Genomic DNA, 19,328 nt, shown 5'->3' on the forward strand with positions numbered 1-19,328 from the left:
TCTAAACACCAAACACCTACTCCCCAGTTAGTTCCCAGAGCCCCTTTGAAAAGTCATTGCTGGGAAAAAATGAAGTTACTACACTAATTCCCACTATTTGACTATCCTTTCAATTGTATTTGCATACGAAAACCTCTTCGGGGAAAGCACAATGCAGCCAAGTGCTATGACTAGAGGTCAAAATGTGAAGCAGTGCCATATTACATGAGCAGATTAAGGTGCTTTCCTTTTCAAAAAGAAGTCTGGACAAAAATTTAATGACTTTTTTCTATCTATCCTGGACAAGAGGTGGTCAACTGTGTCCTTCCATGTCAAAGTAAAACAAGATAGAGTTGTGGTACTTACGGGAAAGTGGCCACAAAATTCAACAGTGGCCATCCCAGATGGAACGATCTCTCGACTAAACAGGGTTTTCCTTTTCTCTGTGTATCACGTCCACATTCAGCTATCCATAGGTGGTTCACTGGTATTTTGTAGTTTATGTTGAGAGACTTCTCATAGCTAGGAAAGATAACCAAGCAAAGTCTCCGTTAGTTGGCTTCTTAACAAAATTCTCAACAGCTGAGCTCCTGAGGAACCCCAGGTTCTCCCTGCTTCAGGACAACCACCTCTCCTTCACCTCTGTTTCCCTCAGTGCAGAGCACAGAGAGGCCTTCACCAAGAGTGTCCTCAGAAAAGGTTGGCCCAGGAAGACCTGGAACATACAACTGCAAGTAGCCAATAGCTACCAATGGACTGCTCTTTCTCTGAATGCTGACTATGGGGCATGGAGCACACTCTGTATATTAAAGATGCTACTTTTTGAGAAAGTCACTCTTATTATCTACATATGATGTACTTCAAAAAGTACTTCAGAGGCCAAAGATTGAAAATGGCCTTTGTGAAGAAACAATTAAATCCTCTTCATTATTGCATACAAACTAAAATTCACTTACTGTACAAAGTGCATACATGTCACTTGATCAAGTACTTGTTGAACTTGATTACTAGATCACCCTAAAATGTCAGCAAGTTTCCCCAGAACCTGAAGATGGGCTGAAGTCTAAGGGAACCTAAGTCACCCCGTTTCTCTCTCAGGATAAGAGGAACAATGCTGCACTGATTTGAGGTGACTGATTTGACCAAATTAATTGAATCAAGGCATAACACATTGTTCCATTGTGAGAGTGAGGTGTTACAAAGAAGAAATAAGTTTGTTCCTATAAAGGGGTTATTTCTTTACAAAGTATATTATTGCTTAACAAAGAAGCTTGTCATACTGATAGTGACTGTGAATGTACCCAAACATTTACGATGGTAATGGCTGCAGTCAATTTTCTAAAATATGTGATACGATCTTAGGTAAGGTGGCAGCATTCAGCACTCAAAAGCACCTTATCAAACAAATCTATGTCTTCTCTTTCTCAAAGGTCTGAGGTATATAAGCCAAATTCAAATACCTTTGACTGCTTATCCTTTCTGATATCCACAATAGATGTACAAAGTAAATAAAATTGTCTTTTAAAAACTGCCCCATTCTTGATTGTATTTTCTACAGTGGCACAACACAAATCAGGACCTCCATGTTATTTGTTGATTAAATGAAGAATCAAAATATTTGCAAAAGCAAAATAAAATCTATTTTATAGTAAGAGTTTATAGTAAGAGTTCATGAAAACACAATTTGTTAGTGGTAATATATTTTATGAAAACCAGGACAGTATATAGTACATACATACCTTGAGTTAGATACTAGTAAAACTGAATGATACAAAATTGCCAAATGCTTCTTTTTCTTCAATCCAACTCTTAAGGTCACAGGGCCATGGATCAGGATTTCATGATCGACACCTTCCAACAATGTATTCTTTTCAATTCGGTTGTCAACCGCAGGGGGTGAGCTATCCCTTAGGTACACCAAACACCCAGAACAGACAGTCATGATCAAATATATGACAGTTTATGCCAATTTTTAGTGGTTGCCCTGTGCTAAAAATTATAGACTGTACTCCCCAACAGCTCTATAGCTACAAGCCAAGTGAGGTTGTAGTTTTCAAAGCTATCAAAGAGAAGAGGACACTTCGGGAGCTGGATGGAAACCACAATCAAGGGCAGTGCCCAAGGGCAGGCCCTTAGAGGTGGGGCAAACAAGGCAGCAGCAGCTCAGATTAGAGGCCATGGGGAAGGGGGAAGAAGGGCCCTAGGCTGAGAGTGTAACAAAAGGGAGCAACCACCACGTCTAATGCTGGGCAGACACTTTCTGAGGACTGACCACCGGATGTAGTAACATGGAGGTCATGGGTGACCCTGAACAAATGAGTTTGGAGAATTGAAGGGAGGAGGGTTGTTTGGAGGCCTTTGCTAGGCAGGGTGGCCACCCTAAAGATGCACATACTCTGACCCCTACAACCAATGAATGCACCACTTGGCAAAAGAGGCTGTGCAGATGTAAGAATGTGAACAATATTATAGGGAGATTAACCTTGTGAGCCAAAACTACACACAGGAGCCCCCAAATTGGAGAAATGTCACATGGATTGAGTCAGGGAGATGCACAAAAGGGGGAACCAAAGAGAGCTGAAGGGTAAGAGAGAGGCCGAATCAATCACACGGGTAGGAGCCACATGTGAACGTGAGACAGGACACAGCCAGCTCCCAAGAGCCAACATCAACCATGAGCTGACAACCAGTGTGGGGAAAGCTCAGTAATGCATCCTCAAGGAACAGAATTCAGCCAAAGATCTGGATGAGCTCAGAAGCAGATCCTAGCCCAAAGTCTCCAGGAAGAAGGGCAGCCTGCCACCACCATGACCAGGCCTAGCAGACCCTAATCAGAGGACCCAGAGAAGACCAAATAATCCTCTGACCTACAGGCTTGGAACAAGACATCCCTGTGCAATCTTAAGTCACTAAGTCTCTGATAATAGTTGTAGCTGCACTTAGGGAAAAAAAAAGATTTTGTTCTGTGGGACTGTGCTTTGCTGTAATAAGCACAAAACTATCTGAATGTAGATTTGAAGTCAGCAGGAAATGGAAACTAGAAGAAGTTTGAGGAAGCTGAGAAAAAAGATCTTGAAGACTCCCTGAGAAGAACCATGACATTCAGGATTCTGCCACTGAAGGCTCTGAAGGTACTGAGAGACATTAACAAAATTAAAGTACCAATGTCTCTACCTAGACAAGTATCACTGGAGCACATACAATAAGAAAATGTGTGATGTCGAAAAACAATATCAGTTTATAGTGTTAGATTGAAAGATAAAAGTAAAATATCAAAAGCAAAATTCTGTAAAGTTCTCCATAATCATTTGCTGTTGTTTCATTCTGATTGACAGCAACAGGTATGTCCATTGACAAAAGTTCCTGTCACATTTTTACTGGAAAATAAAATATTTTCTTAATATTTTAAAGCAATTTATCTATCTATATATATATGTATATATATGTATATATATATATATATCCATTCAGTTACCTAATAAACACTTATTCTACCTCAGTCACTATCTACATGCTGGAAGGGCCACTTAGATATGAGCCTTTACTTACCAAGTGCTTAAAAAGGAGAAAACACTTTTTTTAAACCTATTTAATTTACCCACCATAGGTAAAACAAATGACATGAAGATTTGGGAAAAAGTAATTATAATTGACTTTCATGTTAACATTAAAATTTGTATAATGGTGGGTCTATTAAATTTAATCCCATGTTACATAAATCAATATTCACATTTGGAGGAGAAAGTGCTAAATAATACCAAATGATAATAGAAACATCCAAAAGTTACAAAACACCAGAGCATGCTTAGATATCAGTTGAAAGAAAGAAAAGGAAAGAAAGGGGGGGGGGAGGGATGGAGGGAGGAAGGAAGAGAGGGAGGGAGGGAAAAGGGAGGGAGGGAAAAGGGAGGGGGGAGGGAGGAAGGAAAGGAGGGAGAGAGGGGGAGGAAGAGAGGGAGGGAGAAGGGAAATCAGAGTGAAAGAAAGAAAACTAGAGTGAAAACAAATGAAGCTCTTTCATAAATAAGGCAGCCCTTTCAGAGACCTACAGAAAATTATCTCCCATGGAGCCAATGTCTCCCCTAAGCATACAAATCTGCTCTCTTGAGCTCAAGGGCAGTAATCTGAGAAGCATGATCAGCTTTTCATTAAATCAGTGCTAAGGCTACAAGTTCCTGTTTCAGGGACCAGCAGAGAACAGTTCCTGGGACCCCCAGTCTGTCAGGATGATCAGCAACAGTTAAAGGAGGGCCTACCTGGCGCAGTGAACTTTTGAATGACGTCCAAAACGTTTTAAACGTTTTTTGGTTGATGAAAACATATTTTTTTCTTCAATTTTAAGCACTAGAATACAGTCCTGACTGCAGCAATCGCTAGAGCACTGTGGACTAATCCACAAAGACTAGATTCTGCAGTAGTCAGGACAGCCCACCATTATGATGTCACCACTCTGAGGCTCATGTCCTAACCAGGATTCTCACAGGCTGACATACTGGTTTCCTTGATTTTGGCCCCATGTTTCAATTCTTCAATTGTTGATTCACACAGAGTTGTAACAAATAACACAGAGATACATTCAGTTCTCCCAAAAAATATAGTACAATTGAATATTACTATAAAATTATATAATATTGTATATAGTAACATTATATACAATACTAAAATAAGTTTTTATTTACATATTTATTTATATACTTGAAAAGCAGAGGGACAGCCAAGAGAGATTTTTCATCCTCTGGTTCACTCCACACCTAAGGCTGTGCCAGGAGCTTTATCCTGGTCCCCAACATGAATAGTCATAGTCCAAGTATTCTGACCATAATTCTCTGTCTTTTCAGGTGCATTAATAGAAAACTGAATCAGAAGGAGAGCAGTAGGGAACCCAACCCTCACTCTGATATGTGTTGGCATCACAAACAGCAACTTGATCCCTGCGCCATGATGCCAGCCCCAAAAGTAGGTATTTTTATCATTTTTGTCTTGATTTGTTTGTTTCTTTAGAAGCATCTGAGGCTGGGTAGTGTGTAAAAAAAATGACATTTATTTATCTGGAAGTTGGGGAGGCTGAAAGGCCAAGATCAGATGTCCCACTGATTTTGCCACCTTTCCTGGCTGGCATCTCCTTGTTGTTTCTTTACAAGGCAGGGAGAAAGAGGTGAGATTCAACATGGGAATTTGGAGACACACAATTCATACCACAGCAGTCTTATTTCAGTTACTGCATTGAACACTGATGTTTCTACACTAAATGCCAAATAGCATATCAATGTGATGCTATGCCAGTAATACCAATATTTAACCACATCACACCACAACACAAAGCTATTTTCTTCATTCTATTTTTTCCTTAAAACTTTAAATGAGTGTTTAAATGGCAATATAGAAAAGAAGACTTTGTAGAGACTATCGCAGGAGCTTTGGGGTCAAACTACATGGCTTTGAATCTGCTTTCATTATTTACTACCTATGGGACACTGAGCAAAGCAGTATCTGTTAAAGTCTCAGTGCCTGTATTTGCGGACATGATGGGCAGAGCTCCTCAGAGGGTGTCAGGACAATTACATGAGATCATATTACAGAGAACTGAGGATTGTACCTAACACAGTAATCCTGTAAACATCAGGTATGCTTCCTGGAGGCAGGAAGCCTTCACCTTGCAAACTAGCAAATGGTATCGTGGGTGTTCTTCCATGCCCAGAGAAGGGAGAAGGAACAAGTGGTAAAATCAAATACATGGAACAATGACAAGGTGCCAAGCTCCTGGCCAGGTGGCCTACGGACACAATCTCACTTCCTCCACTTCACATTGTGAGCTAAGAATCTTTGTTTCCATTCCACAGATGTAACGACTGATGCTTAGTGGAGTTAAATAACTGAGGGCCACATATTTAACCTTTTGTAGCCAGGATTGTTGGATTCCTGAGTTACACAGCATTTCCACAATCAAGCAATGCTTTCCCCCTGTGGAGGGAAAAACACTCCTCTTTGTGACATTACATCCTGTCCAGGGAGGTTGCAGACTCATGTACCTGGCATGTATCTGAGGCTTCATCACTCTCTGTATTCAGATAGGGTGCTCATTCAAACTCACTCACTCTCTTCTCTTTCACGGCTGGTTCTGAACATTTTAACCTCTGTGGGCAGCTTGTTGCCAACTCTCAGACAGCAAGTTGGCATCAGCTATCAGAGCTGGCAGGAGACACCTGTTAATTTAAGCATTTAGACCCACCTTCATGACAATGGCCAGGCTGTCCACGGTGGCCAGTTTTAACAGCCCTTTCTTGGGGTGGCAGTGGGGTCCAATATGTTAAGCCCCTGTATGCAACCCCATCATCCCATTTGGGAGTGCCAGTTTCACTTCTAGTTGCTCTTCCTCTGATCGAGCTCTCTGATGATGTGTCTGGGAAAGCAACAAAGGTGGTGCAAGTACTTGGGCCCCTGCCACCCACATGAGTGACTTGGTTGGAGTTCCTGACTCCTGGCTTCAGCCTGGCCCAGTTTCAGTCCCTGCAGCCACCGGGCAGTGAACCAGCAGAAGGAAGAGTTCTCTCTCCTTCTGTCTCTCCCCCTTTCGTCTGTCACTCTACCTGTGAAACAAACAACAAAAAAAACGCTTTCCACTCTGTGCTCAACCTGATCTTCATCCTGAGTCACTGCTACTGTGAGTTTTCCCTTCTCAATCTGCTACTCTGATGCTCTCATATTTGCTCCACCATGTGACGCATCCCCACATCCTGGCAGAAAGCACTTGTCTCTGTGCCCTTTTCTGCCCTCTGCTGAATGTAACTGGAAATCATACTGAGCCTTTTGGGAACCCAGCTCAGGACAAAGCTGCATTCAGTGATATGAGTGGAACCCTGAGTGCCAGATAAGAATGTGCCATAACACTAAGAAATAAATAAAATTTTGAGACAATATTTGAAAAAAATTTTTTTTTAACTTTTATTTAATGAATATAAATTTCCAGTGTACAGCTTATGGATTACAATGGCTTCCCCCCCCATAACTTCCCTCCCACCCGCAACCCTCCCCTCTCCCGCTCCCTCTCCCCTTCCATTTGCATCAAGATTCATTTTCAATTCTCTTTATATACAGAAGATCAATTTAGTATAAAGATTTCAACAGTTGGGTCTCCTTGAGGGCAGATCACTGTACAGATCAGCCATTAATAGGCCTGCCACCCATTGCTTCTGATGCCGAGCTTTCTTTTCCTCCTGGTTTGTGTTAAAGCAGACCAGAGGATGCAAGTCAAGGGAGTGCCCAAGTCCCATCTCTAATCTTCGGTGGCCTGAACTACAAGTCTATAGTCACAGGCATGTTCTGTAGTAGTTTTTCTAAGGTAGACAATGCCCATGAGGAAAATTATATTCTCACTTTAAAACTTTCTTTCCCTTTGGTCTGAAAGGGAGGTTTTTTCTACTTACTGTATACTTCGCTGATGGCGAAGTGAATCTAGCTATGAGATTATTATTTGAGTTCTTATTTTGGCTATGCTATTGCAGAAAAATGTTAGCCATCTCTTTTATAAGGTCTAAAGATTAAATTGTGCATCCTACAGATTCCTTCATAATAGAATTAGTTTCCTACCTTGAAGAGAATAGAGAAATGAAAGAACAAGTTGGGCTTAGAATAGAGAAATGAGGGAGCAAGTCCTAGATCGCTTGCTGACAATAGCAATATCACATGAATACTTAGCAAACCGTTTCAACCATTAGATAACAACTTAAGAAAACATTTACCAGAAGGTCCAATGCCTTCTATAAATTTTAAGAATCATGTATTTGAAAACACCTCTTAAATATCTAACATGGTGTAGTTTGTTTAGCCAGTAAACTTAAGCACAACCATATAAAATGTTTTTAGTTTCTTTCTACCAACAAGTCTAAAACATATGTTACACAGATTCAGGTCCCACAAATTAAAATGTATCTTTGATTGATTTTAGCAGCTTAAATTTATGGACAATCTTATCCATAAGCCATTTAAAATAAAACTCTTAATAAAATTTCCCCATGTGGACATACAATATGTACACACATATAATATAGCATAATAGACCAATATAGCAATTTTAATAATAGCTTTTAAAATCTTTAACTCTTTTTGTAGATTGCCAATTGATTTGAATTGCTTTTTCTTTTTAGTAACCTCAGTTAACCATACTTTCTCTCAGTTGGTACTGTTAATACATTATTGGCTTCATCTGTTTACAGAGCCATCCCAAAGTACTGAATACAATAAAAGTGGCTGGAAAAAGTCCATAGGAACCTATAGGAGGACAGCTAAACACAGAACCAACAACACTTTAGTTTTATGAGCAGCAGATCATATATAACTGTGGATGACAAAAGACTTTAAGTCGCCATGTTTCAAATTATAAACTCATCAACCAACAAGAGGCACTTGCTTACTTCACAGTATTTTTGAAAGCACCTGTAGGATTTTACAAGTATTTAACCCTTTAAGCCTCTGGGGCTTTCTCATTAAGATAACTATCATGTCTAGTAACACAAGATCATTAGACTTTTTAATTCTCAAACAGTTGTATTAATAGCATTTTCCATTATAGAAACTTAAAGTCTGGTACCACATCACATCTTGACAGTCCTTCTAATATACTCCAAATAGACTGATTAGTTGGTGTCTCTATAAGATGAGAGACATAGGTCCTTCGATTTTTTCAGCTGGGCACAAACTGGAAAAACCAAAGTCCAGGATTTATTGGAAATTTTAGAGACCAGATTGTTTGAAACTTTGATTTTTTGAATGCCTGTCAAGAATGCCAAGAAGGCTCAAAATCCAAAATATCTGGTTGAAATAAGATTTCTTAAAATCATGACATAACATAGACCAAATTTGATCGTTACAAGGTGATTATTCAAATTTTTGAAAAAAGCACATATTTAAATAACCCATAGCTCTTAATAAAAATTCAGCTGTTTTTGAACAATTAGAATTTAACAGACATCAAGAGAACATAATAGATTACTTTAACACATTGCTTTAACAGAGAATCAGAGTTTAATTCTATGTCAAAGAGAAACTGAGCTTCCTGTGATCTTTTGCTCTGAGGTTTCCTTCCTTTACCTTCTTTCATATTGGTGACCATGTTTCTGTGTTTCTGTGTGTAACACATCTTTAGGCATCTTTTGCAGGGCAGGATGAGTGGCAACAAATTCTTTCAGTTTCTGTTTGCTATGAAAAGTCTTAATTTCACCTTCATTCACAAATGAGAGCTTTGCAGGATATAGTATTCTGGGCTGGCAGTTTTTCTCTCTTAGTACCTGGGCTATGTCTTGCCATTCCCTTCTAGCTTGTAGGGTTTCTGATGAGAAGTCTGCTGTGAGTCTAATTGGAGATCCTCTAAGAGTGATCTGACGTTTCTCTCTTGCACCTTTTAGGATCTTTTCTTTATGTTTCACTGTGGTGAGTTTGATTACAACATGTCGTGGTGAGGATCTCTTTTGGTCATGTTTATTAGGGGTTCTATAAGCTTCCTGTACTAAGATGCCTCTGTCCTTCTCCAAACCTGGGAAATTTTCTGCTAGTATCTCACTGAAAATGCCTTCTAATCCTTTCTCCCTCTCCATGCCTTCAGGAACTCCTAGAACCCGAATGTTGGGTTTTTTAATAGTATCCTGTAGATTCCCGACAATGTTTTTTAGATTTCTAATTTCTTCTTCTTTTCTTTGGTTTGCCTGTTTCCTTTCCTGTTCTCTGTCTTCTAAGTATGATATTCTCTCTTCTGCTTCGCTCATTCTGTTTTTAAGGCTCTCTAATGTGTTTGTCATTTGATCTATTGAACTCTTCATTTCATTATGATTTCTCGTCACTATCACAGTTTCTTGTTCCACTAGTTGTTTCATTTCATTTTGATTCCTCCTTAATATTTCACTTTCACGAGAGAGATTTTCTATCTTGTCCATGAAGGATTTCTGTAGTTCAAGAATTTGTTTTTGAGAACTTCTTAATGTTCTTATCAATTTTTTGAGATCCGCTTCTTGCATTTCTTCCATCTGATCATCTTCATAATCTTGAATTGGGGTGTCTTTTTCATTTGGGGGCGTCATAGTGTCTTCCTTGTTCTTGTTAGCTTGGTTTTTGCGTTTGTTGTTTGGCATGTTGGAGATATTTGGTTTCTTCACTGTGGTGTTTTTTCTTGTTACACTATGGCTCTATATTAAGTGGACTGTCTGCTTTCAGTGGCGCCTTAGAGGCTTGAGATGAGTGTGGACTGAGAGCTGGGTTTGGTTCCTCAGGGTTGAGGGTGTGTCAAGGATGACACTCCCAGGTTAGGTGTGGTAAATCTCTCTCTTTTTTTGATTTAAAAGGGAAGTAATTCCGCACAGCTGAACGTAATTGGAGGTAGTTAGCAGGCAAATGATATACCCACAGGAGCCAGAGATCGGAAGCTCTTTCTCAAGGACCACACAGGGAATCTCTGCTGCCCTCAGTGTGGGCTCCAATTCTCCTGCAGTCTCCCACTGGGTTGCCAAGTTAGATGCTAATCTCCTGTTATTTCACCCCTCCCCACAGAGTCAGGTTTTTCTGCTAGGCTCAGGGCTGGTGCAGACCTGAGGTCGCCCTGCTTATGACGTATGTCCAAAATGGCACCTGCTCTGTCTTGCTCGCCTTTGAGAGGTGAGCGGAGAGAGAGAAACTTGTGTCCGTATCAGTCACTTTTTTTATTTTTTTTCTCTCTCTTCTAGTTAGCCTGGTGAACTTTTCCCCACGGAGTTTCAAGCCTCGTTCCCTCTAGCCTCCTCTTTCCGCTTGCCTGCTGGTATCTCGGGCTATGGAGGTTCGGCTCACCTCGCGTTCCAGGGCTGGTGCGTTGAGTCTGCCGCTGGTGTCCCGAACTTGGGCTCCCACGCTCTCCACGCAGGTCCACTGTGAATCACTAGTTCCGGAAGAGTTTCCTCTGCTGTTTCATCCCCTACTCTTCCTTGACCCTGCAGTATCTCCACTTATATTAAACTTTCTCTCCCCCCGGACTAAGTGTGCTCCCTGCCTATTCCGCCATCTTGCCGCCTCCCTATTTGAAAAATTTAAAGCAACCATAAGATATGTGATGTACAAAATATCTATGTTGGGGATGGTGTTGTGGTGCAGTGAGTTAAGCTTGCATCCATGTGGGAGACCCATAAGGAGTTCCAAGCTCCTGGCTTCAGCCTAGCCAAGCCCCTGGTGTTGCAGCCATTTGAGGAATGAAGTAAGGATTCTCATTCTCTCTCTCTCTCTCTCCCCACACACACCTTTTCTTTTTCTCTCCCCCCCCACTCTGAGTGTGCATATGTGTGTGTGTTTGTAAATCTGCCTTTCAATTAAAAACATAAATCTTTTTTAAAAATCTAAATGCACCTTAAATAGGTACATAGGCACTGTCATCTTTTCATTAAAAGGAGAGTTCTAACACCACAGAAAAAAACTGTGGTACTAATATTACAAACTCTTTGCCATGATTCATAGAGATGAAGGGAAAAAAAAAAACTCAGCTGCAAAACAGGATAACACAAGAGGCAAAGGGAGAAAGTTCAAGGAAAACAGATGAAACAGTTGACTCCTGAAGAAAATAGATACCTAAAAGAAAAGAAGAAAAATTGATATTTAAAAATAGTTAACACTTCCAGAATCAAGAAGGGAAAGAATGAGTGACTATGAATTAAGAACAATCAGAAACATTTAATGTTAATTTCTTGAGGGTTTGAAGGCTAACCTTAAGGAATCCCATTTGATCTAATACTTGACAAACGTATTTCAGTTTTTAATGTCCTAAGATTACATGTTTTTCCTCAACAGGTAAACCCATGCTAAGTGGTCCATGAGTATGGGGCAATTTAATAATTAAAGTAATGTAAATGCTATTTTAGTTTGCCCAGCCAGCATACAAATAAAACATGAAAGACAATAATAACTCTGATTGAGAGTAAAAGCAATAGAAGTATGTATCTAAAAATAATACAACATAAATGTTAAAGTAGAGGAGACATATGGCAGGTAATGTCACACAAATGTGTTTACTAAAACAGACAACAAAATATACAATTTCAACATATTTAAAATTGAAAAGATAACCACCAGAAGACCCAAGCAATATGACTCGGAAGTCATTGGTGTAGATAGACATGGAAATGGTGGAAATGTGGCCAAACTATCTCTTATTTCAGTAGATTCCTTCTGCTATAGTTTTCTGAATTTGTTTCCCAAAGTCTTGTGCTAGAAACTCAACCCCCAGTGCAGCAGTGTTGGGAGGTAAGGTCCATTGGGAAGTATTTTCATCATGAAGCTTCTGCCTCATGAATGGATTAAAGTCCTTTACTCAGGAGTGGGTTCAATATCCAAGGAAATGGTATGAAAGGAAAGTGAGTTAGGAGGGCCAGTACTGTGGCACAGTGCTTCACCTACTACTTGGGATGCTGACATTCCATATTTGGAGTGGTGGTTTGAGTTGCAGCTGCTTCACTTCCACTTCAACTCCCTGCTAATGCACCTGAGAAGTCATCAGATCATGGCCAAAGTACTTGGTCCCCTGCCAACCACATGGAGAATCGGAATGTTGTTCTTGGCTCCAGGATTTAGAGTGGCCCACACCTTGCTGTTGTGGCCATTTTGGCAGTGAACCAGGAGATAAAAGATCTTTCTCTGTCCCTCTGCCTTTAAAATAAATTAATAAATCTTTTTTAAAGAGTGGAACAGGCCTGTCTTGCTGTCTCTCACATGTTCCTTTCTGCTCTTTTGCCCTTCCATTAGCTGTCATGTTATGACACAGCAAGAAGGTCTTCATCAGATGTGGTCTCTTAATGTTGGACTTCCCAGTCCCCAGAACCACAAGCCAAATCAATTTCCAGTGTTTATAAATTATACAGTGTGTAGTGATCTGTGCGGATCACAAAACTCACTAAGGCACTAACTGCATTGAAAGCCAAGAAGTGGGAGTATTAGCATATGATAAAAAAAAATACAATAACCACCAACATAACAGAAGAGGCTTTAAAATAGGGAGCTAGATTAGAAGTGGGAAGTGTGGGGAAAAAAGCCAGGAGGAGAATTTACTTTTTGTTGTTTGATGTTTTGTACGTGTCTGTATATAAAAGTTAAAATGAGAACAAAAAAATGCAAAGCTTGCTGCACCTGCTGCTCTCGGCTCTACCCTCACTCCCACCCCTCCCCCGGTGGCAGCCATTCTTCCTAGATTCATGATCAGATTCTAAGAAGAAGTAAAAGAGAATAATAAAAAACAGTCATGCTCATGTGTGGGCTATCTGGGGTCTTTCTACCTGGTTCTCAAGATCTCTCTATTTAATGGACCAACCTTTTGAACTAACTTTTGACTAATCCATGGCATCTAGAATCTCATTAATGTTTTACAGAGCAATGGAATTATTCTCTTATTTCTTGACAAGAGTTAACACTGATTCATTGATCATTCCTGTGTCCTTATAGTTTTTTTTAATTATTGATTAGCATCAACTACTTGCCAGTTGAGACCGATTTGATCTCTCTAGGCAAGAATGACAAGTCTGTGGCAGGGTGATGAAATTACTAGAACCAAATAAACAGAAAGTCATCTATTAAGTTACAGTGCTGAGGGAGAAGGATAGCAGTCGATATTCTATTACTCCTATTTTCAGAGAGAAGAGTAAATTTCACTTCACTCCAAAAGAATATACCTGAGAAACTTCAGAAGTTTTCTTTATACGTACCCCAACTTGCACTGAGGTGCTGAAAGCATTCGACACTAGACATGAGGACATGAAAACACAAGAAAGAATAATGTCTCCAGTGTTCAATGACAAAACAGTGACATACATGATGAGTTTCCCAGAAGCAACAACAATGCCACCAGAAACAACACACACACATGGAAACTCACACACATGGATTTGTGAGAACACAATTGCTAACAGGCCATTTGGGTTCAGGAAATAGAGACTCACTAGCTGTGCACTCCATTTTTCTTTTTTTAATGTATATAAATGGGACAGATTTTATGCATTTCATATACAGTTTTAAGAACATAATAATACTTCTCACTCTCCCTCCCTTGCTCTCTCCCACCTTCCTCCTTCCTTTCTTATGGCTGTATACTCTTCAACTGGTCTTCCATGCAGCTGGGACCCAAATGTGCTCTGGTCTTTGCCGGCTATAATACACAATATAATATACAACTATTCCCTTTGGTTGACAAGAGTCATTTCCATGATTCTATTTGTGACAACTTTTGCAGCAGAACTGTAGTTTCCTTTCTGACTACTAATCTCTTGGAGAGCTGAACAAAAGTAGGAATTTGAATTGATTTAATTTTTTTCCTTTTTGACAGGCAGAGTGGATAGTGAGAGAGAGACAGACAGACAGAAAGGTCTTCCTTTTGCCATTGGTTCACCCTCCAATGGCCGCCACGGCCGGCGCACTGTGGCCGGCGCACAGCACTGATCCGATGGCAGGAGCCAAATGCTTCTCCTGGTCTCCCATGGGGTACAGGGCCGAAGCACTTGGGCCATCCTCCACTGCCCTCCCGGGCCACAGCAGAGAGCTGGCGTGGAAGAGGGGCAACTGGGACAGAATCCGGCGCCCCGACCAGGACTAAAACCCGGTGTGCCAGTGCCGTAAGGCAGAGGATTAGCCTGTTGAGCCATGGTGCCGGCCTTGGATTTAATTTCAAATGAGCCACAGAAGCCATGTCCATCCCTGTGAAAGATAACCCAGGATACAAAGGCAGTTATAAGGATTTAGGTATCCAAAGAAGACTCTCTGCCTGAGATTGAGCTGCTCCTAAGAAACGGGAACAAAGGAATTGGAAATTTTACATCTGTTGGTTTTTCACGTGTGAAGAAAAAAGTGGAACACTTTTATGTTCTCTATCCAGTCTTTGCAATTGCTTTAGGGAGTCTGGTGAGCTTTTTTAGACAACATAACTGGACATGATTAGCGATAAGTACTAGAATAGGGAATGGATTCTCAGTTTAGAATGCTCATCAGCAGTTTAAGAGGGACTTAACAGCAGAAAGATGCAGGGCTTAGACATAGAGAAGGCAACAGTCCTAGGAGCGTGCAGACTTCCCACAGGGATGAACAGCCCACCCTAGCTCACCTCTGATTACTCTTGCAGTCCTGTGGGTGGTGGCATTTCTTCTCAATCCTCCTCCATGATTTTTCTATATCAGCTTATCACCATTGAATCCTGATGTATTAAGATATGCATGGTGTACTTTTGAAATCTTTTGCTTACAGCAATGTGCCAAAATACTTTAGGTATACATATTTCTGAATACAGATGGACACCTATCTGTTTATCTAAGTATCTATGATCAGAAAAAAATGTCTTGAACTGCCTGTCTGCAGGCTACCTCAAATCCCCTTAAACAAGGACAATGGAACACACACTGTTCCGTGCTGAGAGAAGAACAAACAGGCAAATGCAGGGAGGGAAACTTGATGCTCCACTATTCGAGTTTGCATTCCAATCCTGATATCAGAAAATGGTACTGGAGCCTTCTTTCTCTCACTCTATCTCAAGCAGCAAAGGAATCTTTCCAAAACAGCATGTGGCCCAAGTCTCTCACTTCCCCATCAACCCAACCTGTATTCAAGCTCACTGAACAGGTGTGAGCACCTCACTGGTGCCTGGCACAGGAGAAGTTCCAAACCCATGAAGCTCCCTTTCCAGATCTGGAAGCTCTATACTCACAGCCTGTTTTACAGAGCTATGCTGGCTATTAATCGTTGCAAATACACAATCCAAAAGCTGTTTTGTAGAAATATTGTGGCCACCACAGAATCAACGTGTCTTCAAAACAACTAATCTCTATACTTGGAAAGTGAGTCTGCCCTTTCTGAAAGTAAATTCACACCCACGACCCAAGGCATCCACTGTTATATGTCCATGTCTATACAGTTTTCAAAGATGTTCAAGATATTTCCTTTGCATCAAAATGGAGTAGATGTGGTCCATTTTATATTTAGAGGCCTTTTGGTGCACAGATAAAATTCCAAGACCATAAAGATTTTGTGGGAAGTTGTTTGGCTCAGGATGCCAGTATCCCACATGGGATTCCTGGGGTTTGAGACCCAGCTCCTTTCTTGATTCCAGCCTATTGCTAATGTGCACCATGGGAGGCAGATGATGGTTCAAATACTTGGGTTTCTGCCATCCATGTGGGATTCCTACATTGAGTTCCTAGCTCCTGACTTCAGCTTGACCCAGCCCTGGCTGCGGAAGACATTTGGGGAATGAATCAATAAATGAGAGATCATGTTACCCATTTGTCCCTGTCTTCCTGTCTCTACCTTCCAAACTGATAAAATAAAAGTCTCTTACATTTTAAAAATTTTGGTCTGCTCTAAGTCTGACTGTGAAAACTTGCCAGGGCCAGTGCTATGGCATAGTAGGCTAAGCCTCCACTTGCTACACCAGTATTCCATATGGGTGCCAGTTCATATCCTGGCTGTTCCTCTTCTGATCCAGCTCTCCACTTATGGCCTAGGAAAACAATGGAAAATGGCCCAAGTGCTTCGGCCCCTGCACCCACAGGGGGTACAATTAAGAAGCTCCCAGCTCATGGCTTCAGATCAGCCCAGCTCCAGCCATTGCGGCCATTTGGGGAGTGAACCAATGGATGGAAGAGCTTTCTCTTTGTCTCTCCGTCTGTCTGTCTATATCTCTACCTCTCAAATAAATAAATAAAAACTCTTTTAAAAAAAGAAAACATGTTTGCCAAGAAAATGATGCAAATAAACATAGTTGAAGTAGACTCTACAAATAAATAATTATATTGCATTTCTCTCTTATAAAAATATATCAGATGGTAGCAGAGAATAATAGGGAATGAGTTAACACAAAACAATTAAAGTTATTAGAGTGTCAGCTCTGACTTTTTTCTCCCAACCCATTTTTAAATGGTCTGGTTGGGCTACAAGCTTTTTGCCAGACTAGAACAGAATTGTAACTCTAATAGATGAAGTAGCCAAACTGAATACTGTTGGCTTTCAAAGACATAACCCATTTAGAATGGAAAGATCTCTAAAGATCTGATTTTAGAAAATATAAATAACATTTGGAATAGAGGGGACAGCTTTTATTCTATATTTATTACAACATAAATTTTGATTATAGTCACTAGCACAATAATTTGAAATGTATTTCATATATTAATAAGCTGGAACAATACATTATTATTTGCAAGTTAAGCCAAAAAGAAATTCCTCCAATTCTCTCTGTAATGGAAGCTGAGGGGAGTCATGGATGGGCTTCCTTGACTGAAGACAGAAGCAAGAGTCCATCTCAACTTTAAACAACAGTACAACTGATATGCCCATAGAGCCCACAATTCAACTTCTCACAACAGCACGAAATTCAGTGAAGTAATTCACATGAAAGATGTAGTAAACCAAAGATGCTAAGTGATTTTAATCTGATGCATTAATATGTTTGAACCCAGAAATCCCCATGTGAACTTCCAAACATAAAAGCTGAATATTAGTCTTATAGTCTGAAGACATTCAGCTCAATTTGAACATTACAGCATTAGTGACATCTGGTGGAAAATGTAGGAGTTACAATGGAACATTAGCTAGCTAGTCTGATCTTCCATGTACAGTAATTTTAAGAAAAATTTACTATTAACACAAAAAAGTATCAGAAAACTATCAAAAAAACCTGACACATTATGAATGCCAATGAAGTTTTAACATATAGTTTAAAATACATAGCAGGGGGCCGGCGCCACGGCTCAATAGGCTAATCCTCCACCTGTGGTGCCGGCACACCGGGTTCTAGTCCTGGTCTGGGCGCCGGATTCTGTCCCAGTTGCCCCTCTTCCAGGCCAGCTCTCTGCTATGGCCAGGGAGTGCAGTGGAGGATGGCCCAAGTCCTTGGGCCCTGCACCCGCGTGGGAGACCAGGAGAAGCACCTGGCTCCTGGCTTCGGATCAGCACGATGCGCCGGCCACAGTGCGCTGGCCACAGCAGCCATTGGAGGGTGATCCAATGGCAAAAGGAAGACCTTTGTCTCTGTCTCTCTCTCTCTCATTGTCCACTCTGCCTGTCAAAAAAAAAAAAAAATACCTAGCAGGAGACTGGCATTGAAGTGCAGCAGGTTAACCTGCCACTTGTGGCCCCAGCCAGGAAATGCAGAGGAATGCAAATGTATGCATACATCGTACCCCTTCCTGTATCTATCACATACACAAGCACACATCTGCAGGAATACATACATATATATATAAACAAAATTACCACTTTTCCAAAGCTTCTAAAAACCACAATTCAGGGCCAGCACTGTAGCGCAGCAGGTTACAATGCAGTCTGCAGCACTGGCATCCTGGATGGGTGCCAATTTGAGTCCCTGCTGCTCTACTTCTGATCCAACTCCCTGCTAATGTGCCTAGGGAAGCAGCGAAGAATGGCCCAAATGTTTGGGCCCATGCAGGCATGGGTGAGACCTGGAAGAAGGTCCTGGCTCCTGACTTCGGCCCAGCCCAGCCCTGGCCATCGCAATCATTTGGGGAGTGAACCACAGAATAGAAGGTATGTGTGTGTGTGTCTCTCTCTGTAATTCTGCTTATAAATAGAATAAATCTTTAAGAAAACACAAATTCATATCTCTAAATCTAACCATTCCACGGAGGTTATTCTAACCTACCATTTTATTTTTCCTCTCTCTAAAAGTAGGAAATCTATCATTATCCATTATGTTTTTACTTTTTGCTTAATCCTATCATAAGCTCAGAGTAGTTTCCAAATTTCTAACCCATAATTCTATGAAAAGTACATTTACTCCCTAGAGTACAATAAATGTGTAGTACAATAAATGTGCTTTTGTCTTGATTTAGAGTGTACAGGAACAAATGCCATCTCCCAAAGCTACTCAGGTGAGTTCTTCACTTCCTCATTTAATTCATTGTGACAAATTGGGGTGTTCTGTTTGTATTCCATCTTGCACTTCCACCTGGCATGGTTCATTTTATAAGTGAGTTGGGGAGTGTTCTTTAACCTTGTGACATATCAACATGGTTCTAAAAATCAGAACCATCCAAAACCCTGTGCGGAAATCTACTCAGAGAGGCACTTCTTCTCTCTCATTCCTCTACTCTTGTCTCACTCTCTCATTCATGCCTATAGGTAACCAATCTCACTGGTTTATATTCTATCCTCTTTGGTTTTCTTTTGTGATAATTTTGCCAACATGTGTATTTTCTAATTTTTCATCCTCGTTCACATGTAAGATACTATGCTATAGAATCTCTTTTACATTCTTGGTTTCCCTTATGAACACATGCTAGAAAGAACTCAGGGTATATAGAGATTTCCAGGTTATGATATAAAGCTGAGGTGGAATCCTGTGTGTGAAT

Source organism: Lepus europaeus, chromosome 7, assembly GCF_033115175.1.
Source record: "Lepus europaeus isolate LE1 chromosome 7, mLepTim1.pri, whole genome shotgun sequence".
Lineage (NCBI taxonomy): Eukaryota > Metazoa > Chordata > Mammalia > Lagomorpha > Leporidae > Lepus > Lepus europaeus.